The sequence below is a fragment of the Salarias fasciatus genome, chromosome 14, assembly GCF_902148845.1.
Source record: "Salarias fasciatus chromosome 14, fSalaFa1.1, whole genome shotgun sequence".
Taxonomy (NCBI): Eukaryota; Metazoa; Chordata; class Actinopteri; order Blenniiformes; family Blenniidae; genus Salarias; species Salarias fasciatus.
Window position 1 is genome coordinate 74,491 of NC_043758.1, and position 23,151 is coordinate 97,641.

The 23,151-nt window shown below is 44.2% G+C and overlaps 2 long non-coding RNA genes across 3 annotated transcripts in view; both read left to right on the forward strand.

The window, feature by feature from the left end:
• Positions 1–23,151, forward strand: part of LOC115400479 (uncharacterized) — a 39,120-nt gene that overhangs the window by 14,516 nt on the left and 1,453 nt on the right. The window contains exons 6-7 of one of the 2 annotated variants that reach the window (XR_003932800.1): positions 3,362–3,535; positions 3,750–3,952. This is a non-coding gene — a long non-coding RNA (uncharacterized LOC115400479). The remainder of the gene's footprint in view (positions 1–3,361; positions 3,536–3,749; positions 3,953–23,151) is intronic. The other variant, XR_003932801.1, reaches the window with a different exon arrangement.
• Positions 4,978–20,483, forward strand: LOC115400483 (uncharacterized). Its single transcript, XR_003932807.1, has 3 exons — positions 4,978–5,027; positions 17,095–17,272; positions 20,427–20,483. It is a non-coding gene; the product is annotated as an uncharacterized LOC115400483 (long non-coding RNA).

A 23,151-nucleotide genomic window follows, 5' to 3' on the forward strand; every position in this document is an offset into this window, starting at 1 on the left:
CCTCCTCAACAGGATCTACACTGAGCTCCACATCACAGAGGGACTCAGTGAGGAGCTTCAGAGGGAACCTGAGCTGAAGCAGCTGGAGACAGCTTCCAGGAAGGAGAGCCTCCATCACACTGCCATCAGGGTTCAGGACATCTTCAAAGCCTCAGCCCAGCAGCACAGACACATCCGAGTGGTTCTGACCAGCGGCGTGGCCGGCAGTGGAAAAACCTTCTCGGTGCACAAGTTCAGTCTGGACTGGGCCGAGGGCCTGGAGAACCAGGATGTCAGTGTGCTGGTGGTGCTCTCCTTCAGAGAGCTGAACCTGCTGGGAGAGCGGCCCTACAGCCTCCTCTCGCTGCTGGCTGTTTTCCATCCCACGCTCCAGAAGCTGACGGCAGAGGAGCTGGCTGTCTGCAAGCTGCTGTTCATCTTTGACGGTCTGGATGAAAGCAGACTTTCTCTGGACTTCAGCGGCGGCCGGCGGCTGCTTGACGTCTCTCAGCAGTCTTCAGTGGGCGAGCTGCTCACTAACCTCATCCGGGGGATCTGCTGCCCTCGGCTCGGGTCTGGATCACTTCCCGACCGGCGGCGGCCCATCAGATCCCTCCAACATGTGTGGACAGACTGACAGAAGTGCGAGGCTTCACTGACGCCCAGAAGGAGGAGTACTTCAGGAGGAGGCTGAGTGATGAGGAGCTGAGCAGCAGAATCATCTCCCACATCCAGACCTCCAGGAGCCTCCACATCATGTGTGGAATCCCAGTCTTCTGCTGGATCACTGCTACAGTTCTGGAGCACATGTTGAGCAGCGAGCAGAGAGGAGAGCTGCCCCAGACCCTGACTGACATGTACTCCCACTTTGTGCTGGTTCAGACACACAGGAAGAAGCTCAAGTACCATGAAGGACCTGAGACGGGTCCACAGGAGCTGACGGAGGCTGACAGGGAGCTTCTTCTGAAGCTGGGCAGGATGGCCTTTAAACATCTGAAGAAAGGAAACATCCTGTTCTACCAAGAAGACCTGGAGCAGTGTGGTCTGGATGTGACTGAGGCCTCGCTGTACTCTGGAATCTGTACTCAGATCTTCAGAAGAGAGTCTGTGATCTTCCAGAAAGACGTCTACAGCTTCGTCCATCTGAGTGTTCAGGAGTTTCTGGCTGCAGTCTTCATGTTCCACTGTTTCACCAGCAGGAAGAAAGACGAGCTGAAGACCTTCATTGGAAGGTCTTATAATACTTCCCTATCTCTGGATGCCTTCCTGAAGATCATCCTGCAGAAATCCCTCAGAAGTCAGAACGGCCACCTGGACCTCTTTGTCCGCTTCCTTCATGGCCTCTGTCTGGAATCCAACCAGAGACTCTTAGAAGGTCTGCTGGGTCGGACAGAGATCAGTCCAGAAACCATCCAGAGAGTCATCAAGAACCTGAAGAAGATCAGCAGTAAAAAAATGTCTCTTGACAGAAGCATCAACATCTTCCACTGTCTGACGGAGATGAAGGACCTCTCAGTCCATCAGGACATCCAAGAGTTCCTGAAGTCAGAGAACAGATCAGAGAAGGAACTCTCTGAGATCCACTGCTCAGCTCTGGCCTACATGCTGCAGATGTCAGACCAGGTCCTGGAGGAGTTGGACCTGAAGAAGTACAAGACATCAGAGGAGGGACGACGGAGACTGATCCCAGCTGTGAAGAAGTGCAGGAAGGCTGAGTGAGTCCACATGTCCCTCATGATCAATGTCTCAGTGATGTTTGTAGAAAGTAGTTCCTGTAGTTCCTCTGTGGAGATGATCCTCAATGATCTGTCCTGAAGAACCCATCAGTCCACTGTCTGATCTGCTGCCGCAGACTATGACTGATTATTATTCAGCTGTTAACAGCTCCATTCTGCTGCAGAGAGGTTCACTTCATTATTCAAGCAATCAGAGAATGTACATTTTGATATTTTCAGTGTTAATATCATCAAACTTGCTGCTGTTCCTAAAAGTCTCCTCTACCCTCCAGAGAGACTCAGTTTTTAGAGTTGGTTCAAACTTGGACTGTCAGTCTTCCTTCATGTTCTGATTCACATTTCATCTCTTATTGTCTGTAATATTCTAATGAGACTGAAATGTTTCCAGCTGCCTCCTGGAATCCATCTGATCAGCCCTCATAGTAGCTGGAAATCAAATGTCCATGTTGTGGAAGTCAGCAGATCTTCTCTTGGTCTTCTTCACACTGCAAACATGTGATGAAAGAAGTGATGTGAGGCTCAGCAGCAACCAGACTAAAGCCTGAGAGGAAATGTGTTGAATGATGTTAAAGTGAGAGCAGAACTCTGAACTGGGTCCAGAATGAAGAGCTGCTCAACATTTCACTCAGTGTTGTTTTCACAGCTCAGCAGTCTGACCAAGCTGAGAGACAGCAACGCAACATGAGACAGTGAGGGCAACATGAGACAGTGAGGGCAACATGAGGGGCAACATGAGACAGTGAGGGCAACATGAGACAGTGAGGGCAACATGAGGGGCAACATGAGACAGTGAGGGCAACATGAGACAGTGAGGGGCAACATGAGACAGTGAGGGGCAACATGAGACAGTGAGGGCAACATGAGACAGTGAGGGCAACATGAGACAGTGAGGGCAACATGAGGGGCAACATGAGGGGCAACATGAGACAGTGAGGGCAACATGAGACAGTGAGGGCAACATGAGACAGTGAGGGCAACATGAGGGGCAACATGATACAGTGAGGGGCAACATGAGACAGTGAGGGTAACATGAGACAGTGAGGGCAACATGAGGGGCAACATGAGGGGCACATGAGACAGTGAGGGCAACATGAGACAGTGAGGGCAACATGAGACAGTGAGGGGCAACATGAGACAGTGAGGGCAACATGAGACAGTGAGGGCAACATGAGACAGTGAGGGCAACATGAGGGGCAACATGAGGGGCAACATGAGACAGTGAGGGCAACATGAGACAGTGAGGGCAACATGAGGGCAACATGAGACAGTGAGGGGCAACATGAGACAGTGAGGGCAACATGAGACAGTGAGGGCAACATGAGACAGTGAGGGGCAACATGAGACAGTGAGGGCAACATGAGGGGCAACATGAGCACAGTGAGGGCAACACAATATTTGTCCAGAGGGGCAGGTTGGGGTACTTGCATATTTAACTTCACTTCAACTTCTTGAAATGAGGAAATGAGGAACTCATTTCAAGAACTCATCCTCCAGGTTCTCTCCTCCAGGTTCTCTCCTCCAGGTTCTCTCCTCCAGGTCAACACCATCCAAAGTCAACCAGAGCAGAAGAAGTGAAGCTCTGATGTCCAACAGTCCATCAAAGTGTCCTCTCTCATAGCGTCCTGTCCTCTCTGGTCTCATTACAGTCTTTCTGGCTGTGGACTCTCTGATCCTCACTGTGAAGTGATCTCCTCAGCTCTGACCTCTGACCCCTCCCATCTGAAACATCTGGACCTGAGTGGGAACAAGCTGGAGGATTCCTCAGTGAAGATTTTGTGTTCTGGACTGGAGAGTCCAAACTGTAACCTGGAGACTCTGAGGTCAGTTCACTGTCTGAAGCTAGAGGACTGAGAGGAGATGAGGAGGATTCCAGATGTAGTTTAGACAGAGAGTGGACTGAGCTCTGCAGCATGTTGATGAGAGCTCTTCTCCTCCTGGAGGGTTCAGACTTTACATTTCTCAACTCTTCCAGTCTGAACCTTCTTCAGCATCAAACTCTGTCCTCTAATCTCACTTCTTTCTCTCTTTATTCAGGTTGGAGGGCTGCAGTTTGTCAGAGATCAGCTGTTTTTCTGTGGCCTCAGCTCTGAAGTCCAACCCCTCCCTCCAGAAACATCTGGGACATCTGGACCTGAATTGTAACCATCATCTGGATACAGCAGTTTCTCAGCTGTGTGGTTTTCTGCAGAGTCCACTCTGTGTTCTGCAGACTCTGAGGTCAGACTCCATGTTTGAGTGTGTTTCAGTAAAGTAGTGTTGACACTAAAGGTCAGACATCAGGCTGATCTGAGAGTGATCCTCACTGAGGACCTCCATGAGGACCGGAGCTTCTTCTCTGGTCTTTAGTCCTGTGACTGTGGCAGAGCCGTGTGCAGCTCCACATTTCAAAGCTTCTAGAAGAAAAAAGGAGCTGCAGTGGATCATTGACTGTGAACCTCTGACACGCTCCATGTTGACCTTCAACTTTCAAAGCAGGCTGATCTCTCCTGGATCAAGCTGTCACTGGTCTCCCAGCTGGAGCTCCAGACTCTCAGCAACTTGTTGGCTTTCTGTCCAGTAAGCTTGGCTGTTGACATGTCCTCCACTGGGCTCTGCTTCTGTTTGGTCTTCACATCAGTTCAGCTCTCCAAAAGATCAAAGGTCAAATCAGGGAGGAGAAGAAGCCCAGTTCTTCTTTCACTTCCTGGGAGCTCCAACCTTCTGAAGAAGAAGAAATGGACACCAAGGATCAGTCTGATCAGTCTCATCTAAAGAGGATTAACTCCTCATCATTTCAGCTCACATTACAACCAGAGTTAGAAAAGATTCACAAACAAATTTTGAAGGATTTGAGATTTGGAGGGAAGAGGCTGCAGCTAAACATTCACACTGGAGGAAAAAAAAAACATTCATACTGGAACAATGGGAAAAAATATTTCAGAGATTAAAGTATTTACAAAAGAAGGAAGAAAAAGGTGCGTGTGTGTGTGTGTGTGTGTGTGTGTGTGTGTGTGTGTGTGTGTGGTGTGTGTGTGTGTGTGTGGTGTGTGTGGTGTGTGTGGGTGTGTGTGTGTGTGTGTGTGTGTGTGTGTGTGTGCGCGCGCGCGCAAACTCTGTCCTCTACTCTCACTTCTTTCTCTCTTTATTCAGGTTGTATCTCTGCAGTTTGTCAGAGATCAGCTGTTTTTCTGTAGCCTCGGCTCTGAAGTCCAACCCCTCCCTTCAGAAACATCTGGAACATCTGGACCTGAGCTGGAACCATCTGCAGGATTCAGCAGTTGAGCAGCTGTGTGGTTTTCTGCAGAGTCCACTCTGTGGTCTGCAGATTCTGAGGTCAGTTGACTGTCTGTTCCTGTTGCAGAAGGAGAAATGTTTGCAGCTCTTCCAGCAGGGATGACCACACTGTAAAGAATTTCACTGTAAAAAAACAGTAAAATACTGGCAGCAAGGACGCCAGGATTTTACTGTTTTTTTTTTACAATGCACCTACTGTAATTTAATTTAACAGTATAGTACTGTATTTTGAATTACAGTATATTACCGTAGGATAACAGTGGGTGGTGTGGTAATTTTACAGCGCATCTACTGTTATTTATTTTAGCAGTATACTACTGTATTTTGCATTACAGTACATGACAGTAGAATAACTGTGTTGTGGTAATTTTATAGTATACACCAGTTTATTCACAAAGGATATTAAATCCGCTATTTTACATTTAATTTCTATAAATCTCCACAAATTGAAAAAGTAGCTTATAACATCATACAGGGCTTTTGAAATTCTGGACTGAAAAGCAACGCAATCTGGAAACATGTCCATCATACCTCATATTTATCACGGCAGCAGATAACATCCACAAGTCCGACTATTAACACAGAAGACATGACTTTCTTTTATTAGGGACCGAGCCCGAGGGCGAGGTGGCCTCAACTGAGGCCACCTTGCCTGAGGGCAAGGCCTCTATTGTTCTTCGTCCGTTGTTTCTCTATTATTATTATTTTACTGACCGCGTATTAAACGCTAATTTGACCCCCTAAACATGCATGAAAACTCACCAATTTTGGCATGCATATTCGGACAGGCGAAACATTTGATAAAATAAAAAAAATTACCCAATTTGCTCTCTAGCGCCACCTAGGAACTCGTGCAACCTAGAAACACTAAAATCTCCGCTACGACCCGTGCGAATGTCGTAGACAGATCAAAGTACCGCTCATGCGTTCGTCTGCTCGAGATCTAACAATTACGATCTGTCCACGATGACCTACATCCAACAGGAAGTCCGGTATTTCCCGATCAATGTAATAGCCAAAAGTTGCTGTATTCAACGCCAAATTTGACCCGCCAAACATGCACGACAACTCACCAAATTTGGCAGGCACATCCAGACACTCAAGAAATTTTAGAAAGTGAAAAAAGTAACCCCATAACCCCATCTGCTCTCTAGCGCCACCTAGAAACAGTTAAATAGCCGCCACGGCCCGTAGGAATGTCGTACAGAGATCAAACCAATGCTCAGGCGTTCGTCTCATCGAGAACCAAAACTGCCCAAGAGGAATACCTATACCAAAATCCAACAGGAAGTCCGTTATTTCCCTTTCAAGATAAAATTTTCAGAAAATCACTCCTCATTTAAAAATTATCTGCTCTGAGACCACTTGTCGTAGAGATGTCAGGGTGGCGTGAAATCGTAGAGGACAAGTTCCTCTTCCAAAGTTGTTAAAAACTTTGTCAAAAGTCTCAGGGTGTGGATTTTATTAACCCTTAAAGTTTGAGTCTGAAAAACCCACTTGAAGCACTACAATGGACGCTGCTACCCCGCCACGAATGTCGTAGAGAGATCAAATCGATGTGGATGCATTCGTCTCATCGAGATCTAAAAATCTGTCATTGACAAAAATGTCCGAAATTGCACAGGAAGTCCGATGTTTTCCTTTCAGTGTAAAATTTGGTTAAAAAAAAAAAGATTCCGACGCAACGGCCCGTGGGAATGTCGTAGAGAGATCAAACCAATTGCTCACGCGTTCGTCTCATCGAGATCTAAAAATCTCTCATTGACAATAATAACCTAAATCCAACAGGAAGTCCGCTATTTCCCTTTCAAAGTAAAAATCACTCCTCATTTAAAAATTTTCTTGTCCGAGACCGTTTGTCGCAGAGACGTCAAAGTAATGCAGCCTGAAAGAGGAGAAGCTTCTCTACAAACGATGTTTCAAACTTTGTCAAAAGTCACACAGTGTGGATTTTATCAGCCCTTCAAAATAAAAGTCACATTTTTGGAAAAAATGGCCGCTGCAGTCCGTAGGAATGTCGTAGAGAGATAAAACCAATTGCTCATGTGTTCATCTCATCGAGATCTAAAAATCACCCATTGACACCAATAACCTAAATCCAACAGGAAGTCCACTACTGACCATATATGGGCATGCAGTGCAGTCATTGAGCTGACAGCAGCTGTCATTAAAGGGTACATATGATGCTATTTTTCAGTCATGTCATATAGGTCTCTGAAGGCCTAAAACATAGTATTCAAGCTTGTTACAACAAATTCATCCTCTTTCAGAGTTTCAGCGGTGTAAAAGTCACTCTCGGAGTCCTTCAGAAGTTATTCAGGTCCGACCGATTCAGCGAGGGCCACGGCAATGGAGCTGCAGTGCGGAAGCTCCATTGCCGTGGCCCCCGCTGATCATTCGGATCGAAATAACTCTGAAGGACTCCAAGCTGCACCATGTCTGTCTGAGTGAATAAGCATGTACACACCTATAAATAATGTCCAGGTCTCAAAAAACCGGAGTTGCATATGCTATCTTTCCAAAATAAAAGCAAAAAAATCCTTTATAAAAAATCCCGTTTACAACAGAAAATGATGTAGAGTCATGAAAATGTATGTTATGGAGTACCAAGGGGTTAGTCCATGATTATGACAGCGTGTACTGCCTTTCCAAAATAAAAGCCCAAATTCCTTCAAATTAAAAGCCCAATTACAACAGAAAATGAGGTCAAGTCATGAAAATCAATGTTTATGTACTGGCAAGGCTCCCCATGACTGAGAATTCAGTGCAAACAGCTAAATGTTAGTGTATGAGAGATGCTCACAGCTACATGTCAGCGGATGACAGATGCTAACACCGTCATGTTAGTGTATGACAGATGCTAATATCTACATGTTAATGGATTGGAGATGCAAATAACTCCATGTTAGTGGGTGACAGATGCTAACAGCTACATGTTAGTGGATGGGACATGCTAACAACTCCATGTTAGTGGATAGGAGATGCTAACAGCTACATGTTAGTGGATGGGACATGCTAACAACTCCATGTCAATGGATAGGAGATGCTAACAGCTACATGTTAGCGGATGAGAGATGCTAACAGCTACACGTTAGTGGATGGGAGATGCTAACAGCTACTTGTTAGCGGATGGGACATGCTAACAGCTACATGTTAGCAGATGGGAGATGCTAACAGCTACATGTTAGTGGATGGGAGATGCTAACAGCCCCATGCTAGCGAATGAGAGATGCTAACAACTCTATGTCAGCGGATAGCAGATGCTAACAACTCCATGTTAGTGGGTGAGAGGGTGTTGGAAGTCTATGGAGGAGCAAGGTTCCCAGTGACCTGGACTTCGGTCATCAAGGTACGAGGACGGCCTCAGTGGGGCCACCTTGCCAGAGGGCGAGGTCCCGTCCAATGCCGCTTGCGGCTTTAATTTCACTTAAATTGTGTACATTCTTGGCTTGTGCTTCTACCAGCCTGTCACAAACGCATCCAAACAACTGAAGAAAAGTAGCAGGTTAAGCTAGCGGAGGAGACGGAGGAGAGAGCGAACAATGCAATGACCACTCACTCTGATGCTGTTTTCAAGAATCAAGAACTGACAGAGTACAGAGCGCTCACACTAACGGCGTTTCTCAGAATAATCATAAGTGAACTGATTTAGGGTGTTTTCACACCTGAAAGTCCGGACCACAGTCTGAACTAAAGTATGCGTTTTGTTACATTGTATACATTTGGTTCTGTCTCTTGTGGTTTCACACTGTTACTAACGCAAACGGACCAACAGACCTTACGTGACAAAACTACGTGATGTCGTCATCAACTGCGTGCTTTGCGTGTCTACGTAGTTTACACTGATTGGTCATGTATTGGGCGGGCGTTTGACGTCAGCATGCTGCAAAACGCGGGTCTTCAAATGTAAACAATGAATGAGATGAATGAGATGAATGAGATCGTTTTCCCCACTATTCTATTTTTGTTTATTTTGTATCACCATCAGCGACAGCTTGAAGAGATTTACATAAGTCTGATCCGACGTCGTTTCATGAGTTTTATGATCAGGCGACACTTTTACCGCCGTCGACAGGAAAGGAGACGAAATGCAATCCTGCGAGCCATCACAACACCAACTCGGGAGAAAAGGTATGTGGTATAAAACTTATGAAACATAAGCTTTCATTGTGAGGTATTACTTTAACTGCGATAAATTTCCCGTTCTGAAAAATCGCTATTCAACACAGTAAGGAACACTTCTAGTGTTCACGTAAGCAGCTATACTGTTAGCCCACCCTGTCCAGGCTGTTGGTTAATATCTGTAAAGTGAGATGAATTGTGCGGTGTAATGTTACTGAATAAGTGCTAAGTCACGACATTGGCTGTTTTATACATGAGTGATTCTCCAACTGCAGTCAAATTTGGTTGTGAAATTTTTCATAAATCCAACACATATTTTTAGAAATATTTTGATTTGTTCTACTTCACCACAATATATACAAACATTAACTGATGGTGGTTGTAATAAAACTACATACATATTATATATTTTCAGTTGCTTTAGTCCAGCATTCAGAGGAAAACAAAGTTCAATTTTGTATCAGTAAATGAAAATGAAAAATGGTTTTTGTTATTTCTGCCTGGACACAAATAGTTGGAGAATTTCCCATATATATATATATATATATATATATATATATATATATATATATATATATATATATATATAGTATTCCCATTATAAACTTTTCTTTGTATTGTAAATTAATCTTGATCTTAAATTAATCTTGATCTTAAAATATAAATATATAAAGCTCACATGGATGTGCTGGTTTGTGTCCTATTGGTCACTATTCTTGCTAAAAAAACAAAAAAAAAAAACTGATTATTTCTTAAAATTACAATTTGTAAATTGCATTTACTAATGTGTTTTTGTCTTTTTTCACTCTTGCTGCTTATAGGAAACTCTGGACCCACGCACGCTGCCATGCTTGGTGGCAGCACGCATGCGACACATGGACAGAGAGAGACTGGCTGCTCAATTTCAGAATGAGAAGAACAACTTTTAGGCATCTCTGTGAACTTCTGCGTCCAAAGCTCACTCGACAGGACACAAGATACCGTAGGGCAGTGCCAGTGGAGCTGCGTGTGGCTGTGTGTTTATGGAGGCTCGCAACAAATCTTGAGCTCCGATCCATCTCTCATCTGTTTGGTGTGGGACTGTCCAGTGCTTGTGTAATTCACTCAACAAGTTGTTGCTGCTATCAATGATAATCTGAAGTCACAATATCTACACACACCGAAAAGATGCAGAATTTGTGGAAATAGTCAAGGATTCCATGACAGATGGGGGTTTCCACAATGTGCAGGAGCAGTTGATGGCACCCATATTCCCATTCTGGCACCTTCTCACAACCCAGCTGATTATTACAACCGCAAAGGCTTCTATTCTATAATCCTACAGGTGTTGTGGACCACAACATGAAGTTTTGGGATGTCAACATCGGCTGGCCTGGGAGGGTTCATGATGCCCGCGTTCTCTCAAACTCATCCCTGTATGAGAGAGGACAGAACGGAACACTTTTGCCAAGTTTGCAGGAAACCATTCAAGATGTTGATGTGCCTCTTGTCATTCTGGGAGATGCCGCATATCCACTGCTGCCCTGGTTAATGAAACCTTACCAAGAGGGCAGAGGGATCACAGCAGAGCAGACTGCATTCAACCACCGCTTGAGTCAAGCCAGAATGACAGTGGAGCGAGCTTTTGGACGTTTGAAAGGACGTTGGAGATGCCTTTTAAAAAGATGTGACTGTGATGTCTTCTTTGTCAGTGACATAGTCTTGGCATGCTGCATTCTTCATAACTTCTGTGAAAGTCATAATGAGGAGTACATCTGCAGTGACAATGATGTACATGATCAAAGGCCGGACCCTGCAGACCGTCAGATTGGTGGTGACAGTGGGGCAAATATCAGAAATGCACTGTGTGCTCATTTTTCAGCTCTGCAGTAAAGTGTGCTTTGGACGTTGCTCATTGATCAATTCAAAGTACAAGAAATACTTGAAAGTGATTGTTACTGGAGTTACTGTTTTTTCACTGTTGTTTCACCAAGGAAACAAAGTCATTATTTTTATCCTCAATGACCTTGTGTTGCTTTTTGTTGAACTCAAACATTTTTTTTCAAAATGAATGAATGAATGTTTTATTTCAAACTTAAAGTTGCTATGAGGAGAATCTACTGACGGCGAAATAAAGACTCTGCTACCCATACATACTTTGAGTTCATCACTGCAGCTGTTCCATAATGTAACTCATTTAACTGAGACAAAGTGAAGTGTCATATTTGTTCTCACTGCTTGTTTTTTCAATATGAAATTTCCTCGAAGATGATGTTAGTCATCTCTCAGTTGAAAAAACTTTGGATTCTGTTTGATAGCATGTAATTTTCTCCTGAATACATAATTTGGATAGTTTTAAAAATAAACCAAAATAAATGTTGCATATTCCTGTAAATGTCATAAACCTTGTATGAGTTCACTTTTTTTCTTGTGCTTGTTTAACATTTGGGAAGCTATCATATTCATTGAACAAAAATAAAGATGAAGAAAGAGTCAAAATTTGAGAAGAAAGTCATTTGTCCAGCTGATTTTATTGATGCTCAGATCATTCTGATTCATTCAAGACAAACACTTCCCTTGTCAAACATATTTGTAATCTTATTTGTTTCTTCACCACACATTTTAACACATGTAACTGTTTAAGATAAACAGAGCCTTAAAGAAACAAACCCAGCTCTTTTACAAACATCAGCATAACTGCCTTTTTATTCTTTAGCAAAACAATGTATTTGAATTGTATTATTTGAACCTATGGTAAACTCAAAAACAAGAAGCCCTCACTGAAGTTAACTGTACTCTTGTATCCTTCTGTTTTCTTTCTAACTCCAAACTTAACTTGAACTTGCCTCATTTTTTTGGCCTTGGCTCAGTGAAAGAAACTACAGCTGCCAGAAGTCCTTTCTGCCACTGCTTATTTCTCCACTTTGTGGCATCTGGCCACAGAGATCTGGTGCAGCCTGTGGAGGTAGTATGTGTGGAGACCTCTGAGCAGCCCATTCTCCTGGAGATGGGGGAGCAGGATAATACTGCTGATGCATGGTTGGACCCCAAGATGTTGCATGCTGTTGTGCAGGGCTTTGCTGGGACTTTGTTTGAATTAATGTCTGCATCATGTTCATGAACATTGAAGTTGTGGCTGCCTGCTGTTCCTGCAGCATCCTAAAGCGCCTCTCTTCAATCTCTTGCTGCATCTTCATCCATTTTTCAAATGCTGCATCCTCCCGTTCCCGTCTTCTGTCTTCTGCTTGGTTTACCTCTTCCATGAGCCTTTTGTAGTCTTCTGTTCTTTCTGCAGTCTTGTTTTTTCTCTTCCTGTGACGACAAACAGATGCTGGGGCAGGCCCTTTTTCCTCGTCAGTGCTCACAGCTGCTGTTTCTCCTGTGGATTTTGAAAAGAGTTACAGTGACTTAAAAATGTGTGTACATCTGTGAATGAGAATAAGTTTGCACAAATGTTAAAATACGATATATTCGTTACATATATTTTAAATAAACCTCCTACTGTGTTTCTGTAATTTATGATGCCGTTTTCCTGCAGTATAAGCTATTGTAGTGTTTATGATGTAACACACCACTTTAGTTGGTTGTGTTTCTGCATACATTTGAAAAAAAGCACGATAGATTTGCAATAGAAAGACAATAATAAGTAATGTACAGGGATGAATGGATGTCTACTACAAGCGTAGTGGACAAGATGAGCTACACCGCTTTCCGAATTGTTTTCGGTGGAAAACGACACCTCCTCAGTCGCTAGCTCCGGCTCACGGTTGGCAGGTGATGCAGACTCAACAACGTTGACAGGTGAGCTAGTCGGACGACTACTTAAAATGCTGTCGAGGTCCTCAAAGAAGGGAAACTTATCCTTTTCAATCGCTGATGCCCCGCTTTTTCTCAGTGCATCCCGCACTTTTGTGTACTGCTGCCGCAGTTTTTTAATCTTTAAATGGCACTGTTCCCCCGTCCTTTCGTATCCACTTTCTTTCATTCTCTCGGAAAACAGCTGAAAAGTTTCTGCATTTTTATGAACTTTTTCAAGTTGGCTCCTTACAAAATCGTCCGACCAGATACTTATTAAGCATTTCGTCTCCTCCTCTCCCCATGTGCTCCCGCGGCTCATTTTGTTTTGGTGATGGCTTTCTTTTCCGGTAGTTCGTGTCGTAATTTCCTGTCAATGGTAAGAAGGTCCGAACCTTTCAAAATAATGCTTTCACACTGGGCAGGAGCGAGACCGTGGTCCCGTTTGGTCCGAACCGAGACCACCTATTTTGGTCGAACCAAGGTCCGGTTGTTTGGTCCGGACCAGGGTCCAAGGGAGGTTTCACACCTACCATTTTGGTTCGGACCAAACGAAAAAGTCTGAAAGTCCGGACCAGACGAGTTAGGTGTGAAAGCCCCCTTAATGTTGATTAAATGTTATTGCCAATCGTTCCTGAACTCTGAACTGGAACAAAAATCAGATCAGACCTTTCGGTAGCAAGTTTGAGAACCCCAGGTATAAAACACAGGAGAATGTATATTCCATAACATTGCTGTACTTTATTACAAGCCCTCAGCAGACTTTGTAATACTAACAACATTTAGAACGTTTGTTACAAAAAGAAAAGGTATTCCATTACCTATTTGGAAGAAACTGTACATAATAAAATCCTTAGTGAACGGCTTTACTAATAAGCATAAGTTCAGACAATGCATTAAAATAGCACCAAGAACAGTGAAACAGAACAGTCTAGTATAGAAACACGTCTTTTGTACATGTAGATGTGAAAAATAACAAGTGGAGAAAGAGAAGAGAAGGAGAAAGACAGAGTGAACAGTGAGAGTACTTGACGTCAGCATTTGACTGGTCTCCTCCATCACCGATGACTAGTGCCTGTAAAAAACAACAAAAATTTAGCAACACAACGTCACTGGTAAAATTAAAAATGTGAAACAGACCAGCGGAGGGAGGGAAAGAAATAAGTATGAGGGGACAGAAAAGGGCCAGAGTAATAAACTGTTCAAGGTAGAGAGAAAATAAAAAGTGTGAAGAAGAGACAACAGCAAGAGACAGAAAGGAGAGAGTGGTTAGTCAGTCATTATAGTTTAGGGAGGGAGGTTACCTCTGACTTGGGCTGAGTTACAGAGCTTTTCTTTGCCAATCTTAGCAGATTCTGTTTCACCAGGTGAAACAGACCTAATGAAACAGGCTATTATTTTTATTGTGTCAACTGTTCAATGATCATGCAGACAAACATCCTGGACACTGGCAGTGTTTTGAGATTAAAAGTAAGTTACCTCTTTGGTTGAAGTCCACATGGAGAGCTTGGAATGATGAAGAAGCTGTACTGTCCAAAGTCAGGTTCAGGAATATCCTGTCACATCTTCTCACTCAAAAATAACTTAAAGGGGAACGGTCGTTTTACAATCTGGACCTTATTTCACATTCATAAACAACAACATTTACTCACCCGTTTGACTTTCGTGTGATTTGCAGTTGGTTCGGAGATAATTAGATACTCCCATGTCCATATAATGGCAGCGGGCGGGGCACCGACATGCAGCCATTACAGACGCTCTTTTCTCTTATGTTTGTTGTGGAGTGGTAGATATATGTAAATTTAGTAAGTCAGCATCACTTAAATGTCTGTAACCGGCTAGATTGAGCAACTCTCCGGGAACTCTGAAGTGATGATGTCATCACACTGCGCCGTGCGCACATCATTCTGTTTGTTTACATGGAAGTAGCGTCTCTGCTCTGCAGTCAGACCACGGCATCGATCGGCTTTTTTAGTCAGTCAGAGTTTATTTTCAGCTGGTTGTAACTTTGGTACAATGGTTCGAGTGTGCATATATCCTGGCTGTGAAAGTAAAATGACCAGCTGGACGTCACTGAGCTCACAGGCTCCCACTTCGTGACCGGGATTCATTGAAGCTATGGCTAATAGCGCTCAACATGGACCCCAGCATCAAAGTTCAAACTTTACGACGTTTGGATTATCGGGGGTGTAGTGCCCACTTCACATCGGAGGACTTCTTCCCAGTTCAGGAAAGAAATGAAGGCTAGAAGATCCAGAGAATGAACCTCAAAAAGAATGCCATTCCAGCGGCTGCAGGAGGAGAACAGGTCGAAGTAACGTGATGCTAATGCTATTCATTTTATGCCGTTCATATTATGCTCCCTATTCACAAAAATTATGTACTCTGCCTACCTCCAAAGAACGTGGAGGGAGGACTACTCCTGTTTGTGTGTCTAACAGTTTCGCCGAGCAACTTCCATGTAAACAAACAGAATGAATGTGCGCCACGGCGCAGTGTGATGACATCATCACTTCAGAGTTCCCAGAGAGTTGCTCAATCTCGCCGGTTTACAGACATTTAAGTGATGCTGACTTACTAAATTTACATGTATCTACCACCCACACACAAACATAAGAGAAAAGAGCGTCTGTAATGGCTGCATGTCGGTGCCCCGCCCGCTGCCATTATATGGATATGGGAGTATCTAATTATCTCCGAACCAACTGCAAATCACACGAAAGTCAAACGGGTGAGTAAATGTTGTTGTTTCGAATGTGAAATAAGGTCCAGATTGTATAAACGACCGTTCCACTTTAAGTGGGGACAGGGGTCCTGTTGCTTAAGAGGACGATGTTTGGCCTGGCCGGCTGCTGTTTTCCTTGGGGAATTCAGACCGTGGCGTAGGTCCTGGTTGCGTGCCGGTGTGACTTTGGGAGTCTTCACCAGTGTGTGTTTTGTTGACGTTGTGTCACGATCTTGCTTCACACATGTACAGTCAGCGCCTCGTTGACGATTGACGTCGGTGTCCTTGGAGCTTGGTGGGCCATGCCTGATGCACGGCCTGCTTTGCTCCTGCTTCCGTGCCAATCTTGTCAGCCTGTCTAGCTGGGGGTACATTTATCCCTACGGCCTCCGCCTTAGTAGGTTACCAATAGCGAAGTCCGTAGGTGGGCTAAGCATCACACGAAGTAGAAATTATAGTTACTAGACGTAACTACACTACGAGTGTGTGCATGCACACCTACCTGCAAGCCCAGCTGGACTGTCTGTCTCCCTGTGCTGATCCGAAGAAGGGAGATTGTTGGCATCGCCTGGTTATATACCCTTGGGCGGGGCGGGGCGTGTGCCAGCGCACGGGCACGATTGGTGCACAACTCTGTTGATCATTTCTCAGTGTCTGGCTTGCGCCAAAAGAGGTTCCCAATAGTGAAGCCCGTAGGTGGGCACGCACACACTCATAAACTGTAGTATAGTCTATAATTTCAAACATTTCTGTGTGATAATATGAGACAAGACACCAGTAAAGGTCATTTCTCAATGTAGATAACATTTCTACATCTACTGACATAGATGTATGTCAATAGATTTTTTTTCCCACAGATGTCTGAACTTCTATTTAAAAATGATTGTTGAAAAATCAGGGCTCTGCATATGGCTGTATCTCTATCTGCTTTAATGATCAGGGCTCTATGGCTGTATCTCTATCTGCTCTAGTGACCAGGGCTCTATGGCTGATGGGTGACCTTCAACTCTCCCTAATCCTTCAGTCATTAACTGATGCTGGTTGGCCTGATTTCATGTCATTCATTTACATGGTTAATCAGTGATTGTGGAATCTCTGCTAAGCGCCGCCTCCTCCAGGTAACTGTTCCAGAACCATCAGCTGTTGATCTGCTCTCTGACTGCAGATGATTGTAGAAAAGAAACACAGACATTTTTATTATGCAAGATGGATAAAAACTTGTTTTGGTCTGGGTCTGGAGCTCAACTGGTCTTGGTCTTGATACTCTATGAAATGGAAGTCTCTTGGTCTCGGTTTACGCGGTCTTGACTACAAGTCTAACTGGTGTGTGGACATGAGGAGGAGTGTGAATGTTGTGTGATGAAGATCCACAATAACAGAACAGCTCATTGATCAGGACTCAGTAATGTGGAGCTGCTCATTTCTCCATCAATACATCTGATTGGTTCCTCCTCATTGATTCTGCTGCTTTCTCTCTTTATTCAGGTTGGAGAGCTGCAGTTTGTCAGAGATCGGCTGTTCTTCTGTGGCCTCAGCTCTGAAGTCCAACCCCTCCCTCCAGAAACTGGAGCATCTGGACCTCAGTTGTAACGATCTGCAGGATTCAGCAGTTTCTCAGCTGTGTGGTTCCTGCAGAGTCCACTCTGTTTCTGCAGATTCTGAGGTCAACTCCATGTTGAGTGTTTCAGTAAAGTAGTGTGACACTAAAGGTCAGACAGGCTGGTCTGAGAGTGATCCACATCGAGGATCTCCAGGAGAAACGGAGCTCAGCAACTTGTTGGCTAGTAACCTTTAACCTGTAACCTGGCAAAAGCCATCTTGACATGTGCAGCAACGAATTGCCTCACATGTCAATCTGGGATTTCACTCGGTGAATCAGTTCGGGGAAGGACGGACTTGCTGTAGAACTCTGCGTTAATTGGACGGAAGGACACCATGCGCCCGCCTAACCATGTTTGGTTTCAGCCAATCCTGCAAAGAAAAAACCTCTTGCTGATCGTTTTTCAAAGACACAATAGAGGATTCATCCAAAACAGATTTAATCGCTGTCGAGATAGCCACTATTTTCGCTAGCCATGCTAACATTATTAGCAGTCCGTCGCTTTCTGCTTCCGTCAAAGCTTCATGTCCCGCCCTCAACGACGCGTGATTGGTCCGACCGAAAAAAGTCAGAGCCAGAGCGCATTAGCGCGAGTGGTGCAAGATGGATTCTCAAGGTGTGTTGAACAAATACCGCGAGAATTCAGCTTACCGCAAGGTTAGTAACCTTGGCTGTTGACATAAGAGACAATGACGCACATTCACCTGAATGTGAGAGGAGATTCAGGAAATGTAAAGTCAACAAAGAAACAACAACAGAAAATTAAAGGACCTATATCATGCAAAATCCACTTTTTTAAGGTTTTAAGCATGCCACAAAGTTGATTTCCCTTTAAAACCACCCCCAAAAGGTTATTTGCCTTCTTCCACGAATGTCTGAGTAATCTCTTTCAGTCTGCTGCTCTCTACAGCAGCCCCTCCCTTTGGGTAGAAAACAGCTCATTTGAAACTCTTCAAACCTAAGTACGTCACAAAGTTGAACTCCTCCCCCACCTCCTCCCACCCCACCCCCGCAGACACCCCCACTCTCCTCTGACCAGCAGCAGCTGATTCACATTTTCCACTGAGGAGAACCCCCCCCTCCCACACACACACACACACACTCCCGCAGGCCCTCTGCTATCAGCATTGCCGCTTTTTACGGAGATAAACTTTAACCATCGTCTGAAAGCAACATCAAGCAAGAGCAAGAGTCTGAAGGGTCTGCGCTTGGTGAGTTTCTAACAGGAAAAGATGTTTTCGCGTGTCTTTGAGTGTAGAGAAGCTAAAGCTAAAGAGCTAAAGCTAACCCTTACAGAAGCTAACGTAGCTCCGATTGGTTGAAGTACGCTGTCAGTCAAAGTCCACAGGGGGAGGCGGGATTTTCAGTGAAACTGAGTGTTTTCTCTTCCGGGTTTCAGAATTAACCTCCAAAAATCTTTTATTTAACACAAATTACTTTTCCTTAGCGCCAAAAATAAACTATTACCATATTAATGCCAATAATAGGGTTTGGACGAGCTAAAAAAGCATGATACAGGCCCTTTAAGGGAAACATCAAAACAAGCCAAGTTTTCCAGTCCTTCAGATCAAACCTGATTTGACACATGACTCATGGAAACAGTCCAGTTGTTCAGCAGCAGCAACAAGGAGTAGCGGCTGGGAGAACTAAACAGCTGACTGAGCTTCACAGTGTTCCAGTGTGGATTGGAGAATGAAGAGTTGTGAAAGTGTCCAGTCAGTCCAGTGAGTCTGGATGGGATGTGGTTTCAGAGTTCAGTCAGAGGAGGAGGAGGTGAACAGGCTACAGAGCTTCTACAACCGACCATGTGGGGGCAGCACTTGTTCTCAGGCTCCTGGCCTTGATTCGGAGCTCCCCATCAGGAATTTGATCTCATTGCAGAACACCTGGCTGCATGGACCAAACTATTCCAAAATTCAAGTCAGCATGAAGCTAAGCTAACGCCAAGCTAACAGCTGAAAAACAAATGGCTTCAAAATACATTGACACCATGTTAACACATTAGCATTTTAGTATTAGCATGTCAGAATATAGCATATCAGCACATTAGCATGTTAGCATAAGCGTGTCAGCATATTAGCATGAGAGTACATTAGCATTTTAGCACAACAGCATGTGTGTCAGCATAGCAGCGTGTCAGCATGTTAGCATGTCAGGTTATTAGCATGTTGAAATTAGCTTGTCAGTCAATTAGCATGCTAGCATAAGCATGTCAAAACAGCATGTTAGCATTAGCATGTTAGCACATTAGTATGTTAGCATTAGCATTTTGGCACAACAGCAGGTCAGCATAAGCATGTTGGCATCTTAGCATGTTAGCGTAAGCATGTAAGCACATTAGCAGTTTAACAATAGTGTGTCAGCACATTCGCATGTTAGGATTAGCAAGTCAGCACATTAGCATGTTAGCATAAGCATGTAAGCACAAACACATGTTAGCTTAAGCATGCTAGCACATTAGCATTTTAGTATTAGCATTTCAGCACATTAGCATGTTAGCATTGGAATGTCAGAACATTAGCATGTTGGTATTAACATGTTTGCACATTAGCATGTTAGCATTAGCAGGTCGGCACATTATAGGATGTCACACGTCACATGGTTCATGATTGAGACTCAGCAGTTGAGGAGAATCATAAAGGAACCACACAGGAGAGCAGGAACCCGGCCCAACACATTAGCCTGGATCTGAAGTTCCAGAACATCCTGAGAACCAGAGAACAAAAGGAAGAATCATCAGCTGCTGCTGCTGCTGCTGCTGCTGCTGGGCTTCTCTCCCTCACACCTGAGAGGAATGAGCTCAGCAGCTCATGAAGAGCCTTGGCTGATTGGAGGCTCTCAAGTCACATGATCATATCATGTGACATGGTGCGTTTGATGGCCTCCTGAAAGTAGGAAAAACACTGGGCCAATTAAACCCTGGATCTGTGTGTGTGTGTGTGTGTGTGTGTGTGTGTGTGTGTGTGTGTGTGTGTGTGTGTGTGTGTGTGTGTGTGGGTGTGTGTGGTGTGGTGTGTGTGTGGTGTGTGTGTGTGGTGTTTGGACCGAGAGTGGACTGAGCTCTGCAGCATGTTGATGAGAGCTCTTCTCCTCCTGGAGGCTTCAGCTGTTTGGACTTTACATTTCTAAACTCTTCCAGTCTGAACCTTCTTCAGCTCTCAGTCACTTCAGCATCAGACTCTGTCCTCTAATCTCACTTCTTTCTCTCTTCATTCAGGTTGAGCAGCTGCTGGTTGTCAGAGATCAGCTGTTCTTCTGTGGCCTCGGCTCTGAAGTCCAACCCCTCCCTCCAGAAACATCTGGAACATCTGGACCTCAGCTGGAACCATCTGCAGGATTCAGCAGTTGAGCAGCTGTGTGGTTTTCTGCAGAGTCCACTCTGTGGTCTGCAGACTCTGAGGTCAGTTGACTGTCTGTTCCTGTTATAGAACGAGAAATGTTTGCAGCTCTTCCAGCAGGGATGACCAGCAGGATCGTCTTTCGAACAAAAGTTTCATTTTCAGGCCAAGTTGCCAACATTTGACCGGAAGCCTTTCTCCCTGGTTGCTCCTCTCCTCAGCCCAGCCTCTGCTGTGCTGCTGCTCTCCAGGAATGTTTATGGCAGCTTGGACCTCATGCCTTCACAATCCTGTATCATTCGTTCAATTGATATTCAATTAAGAATCAAAAAACAAAATCTTGAAAAATGAGTTGTTTTTTCCTTTTTTTGTTTTTAAAATGAAAACAAATAAATGAAAATTGGTTTGTTTTTCAATATCCCGTTTGTTAAGACAGATCAAATAAAGGAAAGTTGAAATACGGCCGCAGAGCAGACTTTAATGTGATTTTTCAATTTCTTCGATCTCCGTGACCCGAAGTTCTATCGTCTGTGTTTTGGTTTTTGTGCTGGCGGAAACGTGGGCGGGTCACGTCAACCTGTAGTCCAGCACACACTACAGAAGGATCAGGCCGAACTTTGCCCCAATCTTCTCCTCTCGACCGAAGACAAGGTCCGGGAGTATGATAATGAGTTCGGGTCCGATCTTCGTGTAGTGTGCGGTGTGTTCAGAGAGATTTTTTCTGGTCGGAGCCTCTCGGGAGCGTCGGAAGGGGAGATCATAGATAACGAACATGTTGAATATTTCTGATCGCAAATCCTGTGGAGTGTGGAGCTCTGAGAGGCGCTGATCAGCTCCGAGCTGACCTGTCCACGCCCTCGAAATAAAGCTTCCTGATTGGCTGGTGCTGCTGCTTCAAAAAATAATCCCCTCTCAGCTGTCAGAGATGGAGACATATGTGAAATATATTCTCGACATGACAGTGAAAGAGAAAAGTCAGAACTCCTAAACTCAGCAGTGCAGAAAGTGAGAGGTTAATCCTCAATAACTGGATCGCTCCTGGATAAACTGTATTTCCTCCATTCAGACCCAAACTCCGATCTGCATCGCAAGTCCTACATTAACCATCAAAATGAGGAAAAAATTAATGAAAAAAAACAACAACTTTAATATCCTGACTCTGTGCCTTCAGAAGAAGAAGCTACGCATAATGAAATTTACCTAAACAAAGCTCAAGAGATTTTATTCTGGTATAAACTATCCAATCCGGGGACAAAAAATGATTTAAGATATTTAGTGATTCAAAAAAGTATCACAGACTGCTACTAATAACTTTATTCTACTGCTCCACAAGTAAAAAAAAAAACAACAAAAAAACGCACACTCAATAAGCTGAATCATTATCAAAGGTGGAGGGTAAATTATATGAAAATCATCTCAAACTATGGTTCCTTCTTCAGTACTGGAACATTTAAATTTTCTGACAAGTGGGGGGGGGGGGGGGGGGGGGGGGGGGGGGGGGGGGGGTCTTCTCGTGTGTGGCCTCTGCGTAGGGGAAGATTGAAAAAATCCTGTACTGTACTGCCTAGTGGAGCAGTAGCAGACTCTGACAGAGCTACTTTTTTAAATCACCAAATATTTTAAATCATTCTTTTTGTCCCCAGATTGGATAGTTTACACCAGAATAAAAACTCCTTGAGCTTTGATTAGGTAAGCTTAATTATTCGTTGCTCCTCTCTCTGAAGGCGGTGAAAGTTTTTTTCTTTTTTTTTCCATGATGGTTAATAGTGGAGATGAATTCACACATTGGGATTATTGCAGGACTCTGGAGATGCAGATGGATGAATCAGATCGGAGTTTGGGTCTGAATGGAGGAAATACAGTTTATCCAGGAGCGACCCAGTTATTGAGGATTAACCTCTCACTTTCTGCACTGCTGAGTTTAGGAGTTCTGACTTTTCTCTTTCACTGTCATGTCGAGAATATATTTCACATATGTCTCCATCTCTGACAGCTGAGAGGGGATTTTTTTGAAGCAGCAGCACCAGCCAATCAGGAAGCTTTATTTCGAGGGTGTGGACAGGTCAGCTCTCAGCTGATCAGCGCCTCTCAGAGCTCCACACACTACAGGATTTGCGATCAGAAATATTCAACATGTTCATTATCTACGATCTCCCCTTCCGACGCCTCCCGAGAGGCTCTGACTGGAAAAAATCTCTCTGAACCCCCCCGAACACTACACGAAGATCGGACCCGAACTCATTATCATACTCCCAACAGTCGGACCTTGTCTGCTTCGATCGGTAGGAGAAGATCGGGGCAAAATTCGGCCTGATCCTTCTGTAGTGTGTGCTGGCCTTAAACTGACCCACAGGGTCCCGTGACCCGCCCACGTTTCCCGCCGACAAAAACCAAAACACAGACGATAGAACTTCCGGGTCACGGAGATCGAAGAAATTGAAAAATCACATTAAAGTCTGCTCTGTGGCCGTATTTCAACTTTCCTTTATTTGATCTGTCTTAACAAACGGGATATTGAAAAACAAACCAATTTTCATTTATTTGTTTTCATTTTAAAAACAAAAAAAGGAAAAACGACTCATTTTTCAATATTTTGTTTTTTGA